Genomic DNA, 7,840 nt, shown 5'->3' on the forward strand with positions numbered 1-7,840 from the left:
GTATCATTGATTCTTTTTTACATTTTTTTAAAAAAAACTTAAAAAAAAACATATTTTATTTATTTATTTATTTATTTAAGAGAGAGAAAGAGGGAGGGAGAGAGAGAGAGAATGGCCTGCCAGGGCATCCAGCCACTGCAGAGGAACTCCATATGAATGTGCCCCCTTGTGTATATGGCTTACGTTGGTCCTGAAGAATTGAACTGGGATCCTTTGGCTTTGCAGACAAACACCTTAGCCTCTAAGCCATCTTTCCGGCCCCCTTTTTACATTTTTATTTTTATTTTCTTCTTGGTCTTCATTATTTCTTTTTGTATATTACTTTTGGGAATGGTTTTTCTTATTTTTCCAAGGCCTTTAGGTGCACCATTATGTTAGTTATTTGAGATCTTACTTTTTTGTGTCATATAAACTCCTTTTTTAAGGCTGCCTTTATTGTAGCTCATAGCTTTTGGTATGTTTGTTCTTATTTGCATTCAATTCTAGAAGCATTTTGATTTCCTTTTTGATTACTTTTATTTAATTATTTAGTTTCAAGAAGAAAGGGAGGGAGAGAGAGAGAGAGAGAAAATAAGAACGGGTGTGGCAGGGCATCTTGCCACTGCAAACAAACTCCAGATGCATACACCACTATTTGCATCCAGCTTTACATGAGTACTGGGGAATCGAACCATGGCAGTCAGGCTTTGCTATCAAGCACCTTTAACCACTGAGCAATTACTCCAACCCCTCCTTCTTGATTTTGTCATTGACCTATTCACTATTAAATAGTATGTTGTTGAATCTTCCAGAACTTGTGTACCTTATATTGTCTTACTTGTTAATTTTTAGCTCTATTGCATTATGGCTGACCAGATATAATAGAAGTTGTTTCATTTTTCTGAAATTTGTTGAAATCTGCTTTGTATCCAAATATGTGATCTATTTATAGAAAGTTTCATGGGATGCTAAGATTTGGTGTTCTGCATTGTTCAAATGGAATATTCTGTAAATGTCTATTTGGTCTATTTGTTCTAAGATATCATTTTTAAATTTTATTTGAGAATTTTAAGTCCAATGTTTTTCTACTAATTATTTTTTCTAGATAATCTTTATGTTAGTGAAGTTACTCAGTGTTACTGTTCTGGGATTTATCTCTGACTTTATATCTAATAAAATTTGTTTCTTAAAACTAAGTACACCTCTGTTTTGTGCATATTTGTTTAGACTGTCTTCTTGGATTGTTACTTTAATCAGTATGAAGGGACCTCCTTTAGAACTTTAGATCTTCTGATTAATTTTGTTTTGAAGTCTACTGTGAAAGGTATTAGGATAGCAACACCTGCTTGTTTCCTGGTTCCATTTGCTTGAAATATGTTTTTCTATCCTTTGATGCCAATGTAGTTTCTGTCCTTGACTGTAAGGTGAGTTTCTTAAAGATTGCAAAAGATTGATCCTGTTTTATCATCTAACCTGTTAATTTGTGTTTTTTTTTTTTTTTTTTTTTTTTTGGCTTTTGATGTAGGGTCTCGCTCTCACCCAAGCTGACCTGGGAGTCATTGTGGAGTCTCAGGGTGGCCTCGAACTCACAGCAATCCTCCTACCTCTGCCTCACAAGTTCTGGGATTAAAGGCATGTGCCATCACACCTGGCTTTAATTTGTGTCTTTTGAGTGGGAAATTGAGATCATTAATATTTAGTCATTATGGAAAAGTATGAGGTAATCCCTATCATGTTGATGCATAGTTGTATTTGGCATTTTCTTAGTCTGCATTTGTTTGACAACTATTCTAGCATTTATTTTTTTTTCTTCCTATATCTTCTTGAAAATGTTTATCTTTCTCTTTGATGATAAGTATTCCATTTGGTATTTTATAGAGATTTGGCTTAGTGCAAATCAATCACTTTAGACTGTTTTTATCATGGAAAAATTTCTTCTCCTATTATAACAGATAATTTTCCTGGGTGTAGTGGCTTTGGGTGGCAGCTATGATCTTTCAATACTTGAAATACATCATCACAAGTCCTTATGAATTTTATGGTTTCCATTGAAAATCTCTTATTATGATGGGCATGTCTTTATGTATGGTGTGATATATCTCTCTTGCAGCTTACAGTACTCTTTCTCTGTTTTTCGCTTAGTATTTTTGTTTTGTTTTGCTTTGTTTTTGAGGTAGGATCTTCCTCTAGCCCAGGCTGCCTCCAGAGTACTGAGATTAAAAGAGTGTGTCACTATGTCCAGCCACTCAGTATTTTGTCTATGGTATGGGGAGTGTCTATTATGGTCCTGTCTATTTGTGTTTTGTATGCCTCTTGTAGATGGATGAGCATCTCTTTACCTTGATTTTTATGCTTTAATTTTAAGTATTCTTGTATAATTTTATTGAAAATATTTTCTATATCTGTGGCTTGAAATTTTTCTCCTTTTTTTAAGCTCATTCATAAATTTGGTCTTTTCAGGGTGTCTCAAATATCTTTAATATTCTGTTTAAGCATTTTTTGAGGTTATCATTGGTTCTAAGTAACTGGTCCATTTCCTCTAACTTGTCTTGAAGTCCTAATATTCTATTCTTCACATTGTCCATTCCATTGGTAAGTCTTTTATTATAAAAGGCTTATTATTATTTATTATATGGAGCCTTTTATTATAATTATTGCATTTTTCATTTTCATCATTATTTCATTTTGGTTCTTCTTCAGTATTTCTTTCTCTTTAGTGAATTTCATTTTCACATCCTGATTTTACTTCCTCATTTTATTTAACTGTTGGTATTTTCTTGCAACTCATACTGGCATCTATTCATCTTCTCTTTGGATTCATTCAGTTGTTTTTATTCTCTTGGGTTTCATTCAGACATTTGTGTCCACTGATTTCTTAGTACATGTTTGTAATTGTGGTTTTGATTTTATTTTTTATTATTAAATATGGACATATTTTGTTTGTAAACATCACATGTTGGTACCATTCTTTCTCTCCTCCATGCCCATTTTATGAAGAGGCCTTCCTCATTAGGGATGCAGTTCAACCCTATGGGGATCTTGGGTCATGCATTATGGGGACAGCAGTCAGTTATGGGAGAGAGGCAACATCTCTGTGCAAAATGTCCCAACTTGTGGTTTTAACAATATTTCTGCCCCCTCTTCTGCAAAATTCTCTGAGCCATGCTGGGGGCATTTTAAGTCTACTTCAGTGATGGGCACTTAGGAGCATCTAGATGTCTGATTTGGTAGGTGTTGAGTGTCCTCAGTATCTTTCTCCATCACCCTTGTGCTGATATCAGCTTAACTAAAAGAGCAGAATTCTTGCTCATTTCCCCAATTCCTCTGTGGTTTCAGCTGGGGCCAGGGTGGAGTGTATTGGGTCATTTATCTCCTCAAGTCCAGTTCCCATCTGAAAGAGATGCAGATTCTCCACTAAAGAGTGAAGTCAGCACTAGTTAAATGGGGTAACCATTATTAATTTAGAAAGAGTTAAAAGTGTTTAGATACTTTTATTGTCTGAGGTTAGTGGGAGCTTGACAATGGAAAGGAGAATCATTATGTGGGTATGATTCTGACTTGTTCCCCAGTTCCAGATACAGTTTCCTTTCCAGTGAGTGGATTTGTTAGCCAATCCCAGAGCAGTTGGTTACCCAACATGGTTGTATGCCACTATTGCACTTATGTGAGCACTATGTCAGGTTGTTTGCTTCTGAGTCTCTTAGACTTTGAGTTGCTTGGACAGATGTTGGCAACTTTCCTCTGGTAGTTCATGTAGCACCTTCCAGCACTAGATGGGCTAATTATCTGAGGACTGGCCCTCCTCTGGATTCCAGCCAGGTCTCTCCATGGTTCATGCCAACAGTGTTTGGTATCTTCAGCAGTAGGGTCTTACCATTAATCTTTGGTGGGGAATCAAGTGCTCTGACACAAGTCTGTCTTGTCTGTTTTGGGAGATCTAGTTGGTCTCTCTGATCAACACCTGGTTGTGGATGTATACCACATCCTGGTACCAGGAATTACAGGCCAGCTCCAAGGGAAAAGAAAAAAGAAAAAGCCAAAGAAGAAAGAGAAATAGAAATTTGAGGTTAGGTTTCATCTACTCTCTCCAGGGCTCTTTCATTCAGGTGCTCTGTCTAAGGTCTGTCACTTTTTAGTCTGACTTTCAATATATAGGATTCTATGGTACCAGTTAAATTTGGGTTCAGGTTTTGTGTCTCCCTCCCCCCACCATCTTTTCCCTTCCCCCAAGCCCTACTCATCTTACTGTCCAAGCCTCAAGATACTATTCAGTTATGTGAACAACTTGGGCTGATCCAGGTTAGGAACTTCAGATGAGTGAGATAATGTGACGATTGTCTTTCTGTGATTGTGTGAGTTCACTTAAAATGATCTGTTCCATGTTTGACCATTTTTCTACAAATTTCAATGTTTCATTTTTTCTTATTGCTGAGTAGAATTCCATTGTGTAGATATACCACATCTTGGTTATCCATTCATCAAATGATGGACACCTGGGTTGATTCCAGTTTTTAGCTATTATTAATTGAGCAGCTAGAAACATGGTTGAGCAAATATTTCTGAACTGTGATGTGGAGCTTTTAGGGTAAATGTCCAGTAAGTGAATAACAGTGTCTGCTGGTAACTCTATATTCAATTTAGTTTTGAATATTTTATGTATAATTTTCTCTAAGAAGTTCTCATGGGAGGCCTTTTCTACCATATTAAGCATTTTGGAGGTAACATATTTCCTTGGTTTTTAATATTACTCATTTTTTATTGCTATTAGTCAACCTAGAGATAATGCATTGGTCAAGTAGTATTTATATCAGAGCTTGGTGCTCCTTTGTCTTAGCTCACCTTTTCTCAGCTTTGTTCTGGTTATAGCTCAGTTGTGGAAACTAACAGTGCTGATAAATAGATGAGGTATTTGAGATGATCTTAGTTTGTCTAGAAGGGCATTTATTGCCCTTGATCTTGCAGGACAGGTTATTTTCATTGTGTGTATGTGGTGTGTAGGGGAGAGGCATGCAGAGCAAGTGGTTGAGCCTTGATTTAATTACAGGATGACAGTCGTGAGTGGCACAGATAGGGGCATGCAGAGTGGGTGAATGTGCTCTGACTCATATGTGGTATAGTTGTTGTTGTCAGTGGACAGAGATAGGGTCATGAGCCCAGACTCATACATGTGACAGTAGTGGCAGGCATCACTTGTGGCAGGAGTGCCACATGGAACAGACAGTTGTACCCAGACTCACATACATGACACTAGTAGTGGATAGTATAGATGACTGTAATGGTGTGTGGGGCAGGTGGCTGTGCCCAGACTCATATGACATATGTGGAAGTAGCATCTGGTGTCACCAGATGGGGAAGTGGCATCAAAGCATGGAACTGCTCTAAGATATACATCCATGATGGTAGCAGTGGACTTCATGGACAAGTAGAAGGACACACAGAGCTGGAATGTGTGCCTAGAATCATACCTGTGATGGCAATGGCAGGTAGCACAGGCAGAGGGAAGGAAAGGGCATATGGATTCAAAATATAAATCTTTAAAGATTCAAAATGAGTAGGGCTGGGCTTCTGGATCCTGGGCTCCCTGTTCCCCTGCCGCTGATGTGGGTCAGCTGACCCTGTGGGTGTGTGCGTGAGTAGGCCTACTCTCTCTTTTCCCTGGCTTCTGTTTTCCTGAATACTAGTTACTCTGCCACTGGTGTGGTGTGGCTGGGACCCTGCTTGCATGTAGCATGAGTAGGCCTGGACTCCCAGTTCCAGTAGCTAGCGTGAGGTGGCTGGTACCCTGCACATATGTGGTGTGAATAGAGTTGGGCTTCCAGGATCCCTGGCTCTGATTCTCTTGCATCTGGTGTGGTTTGGCTATGATCCTGCACATATGTACAGAGAGTAGGCTCTGGCTTCCTGTTTCCCAGTGGAAAGGGTAGAGAATCACAGGATGCCTACACAAGACATATTATGGCTGGCTCAAAAGCAGGTATCTGCTTGAAATCATCTCAACCCCAAACTTGTGGCTCAGACAGGCCCCATAACCATTACAACTGAGATTCAAACTCCCAAGTGGGATCCCTGCTATCCCCTCACCCTGCCTTCCACTAGCTGCCATACCCAAGCCTATTAGCAAGGACCAGGAAATGAGTACCAGAGAGTGAAGAGGACCCTCCCTGGTCATTGAGTTGTCCAGGCACTCCAGGGCCCCACCAAGAATTCCCCTAAGAGTAAACACACAAGAAAGACCTGCTCAAACTGAAGAGCACCCAGTCAAAACCTGTGAATACACCACCTTTTCGTGCCTACATTGACCAGATTCAGGTTCTGAACAAGGCAATCATACATTCCTCAAGAGATACTAATTGCCACAGTCCCCACAAAAAAAGACAAGAACTCAAGATGGGCAAACCTCAATGCAAAACAAAGAAGGCAAGATACCAACCCAAAGTATCCCACCTAGGTCATCCAGCCCCATCATGAAAGTCTCCACTGCAAGCATAGAGAAAACCTCAGCCCTAGGACCCCCAAATAAACACATGGAAGCTATATTCAACAAACTTAATGAAGCCATGAATAAGAGGATGGAAGAATTAGTTGAAAACTATGGCCATTAAACACCTAAAGAGATGTTCAGAATCTCTACTCATTAAGGAAATGCAAATTAAAACTGCTGAGAATCCATCTCAGTCCAGTCAGAATGGCAACCATCAAAATTAAATGACAGCACAGGCTGGTGTGGGGAATGGGGAAAGAGGAACCCTCATCCACTGCTGGTGGGAGTGCAAACTTGTACAAACACTATGGAAATCAATATGGAGATTTCTTCAAAAGGCTGAAAATAAAACTACCATTAGAGACAGCTATACCTCATTTGAGGATATATCATACAGACTCTACTACATACCACAAAGACACTTGCTCTTGGACTTGATGGTCTAGCATCAGTTAATTGTAAGCCATAATAAATATCTACCATATGGACATGGCATTAGAATGAAGATAGGAAAAGTAGAAATAGTGAGGAAAGGGAGGAAGGGCTACTGGACATGTCATTGATCAGCAAAAAGAAAGAAGGTATGGAAAGACCTAGGTGGAGGAAGGGAAGTTAAGGGAGGATACATCAAACTAATGGCAACATGAATCAATCCCATAAAAAATCTTCAGGATACTACTCTTAATAAGGGGTAGAGGTACTTAAGCAGAAGAGCTTCATAAAAGGTGGAACAAGCATTAACCTAAAACCATGGGTGCTGGCTGGTAATTCCTAGGGCCAGCATTGGATTCCTCCACACAGTGAGCTGCTAGTCAGGGAGGCATGAGGTCCTCAAAAGAATGCACACTATTGCCAAAACACTTGATTACCTGCAAGAGTTTAAAGTTAAGTCCCTATTGCTGAAGACATCACTGCCTGCAGCTACAGGACATCAAATGATCATGCTGGAATTGAGAGTGACTCCAGTTAACTCTCACCTAGCCCTCATAGTGCTGAAAAATTCTGTAAGAGTGGTTGGAGAATAACAATTGCCAACCTGAGCAAGAAGCTCAGTGGCAGTGAACTCATATCTAACTTTGGGAACCAAGCCAAATTTCCTACAACAGGAAACCAACAGGCTCCAGAGAGAACCTCCACTGCTCTCTAAGAAGAATGGATATATACATCAATATATCTTTCGAGGCTTATTCCTTCTATTCAAACTGTTCTCACTTTGGGTTGGAGAATATGTTCCACTTCACAAATGGAGAATATGGGTGCAAGAAGGATACATTAATACATCAAGAAGAAAGAGCAGAATGTCTGCCAGAAGATGGGCCACTTCTACCTCATCGCCTGAGCCCAAAAGCCATTATAAGAGAAGCAGTGACACCGACACTG

Source organism: Jaculus jaculus, chromosome X (genome assembly GCF_020740685.1).
Source record: "Jaculus jaculus isolate mJacJac1 chromosome X, mJacJac1.mat.Y.cur, whole genome shotgun sequence".
NCBI lineage: Eukaryota > Metazoa > Chordata > Mammalia > Rodentia > Dipodidae > Jaculus > Jaculus jaculus.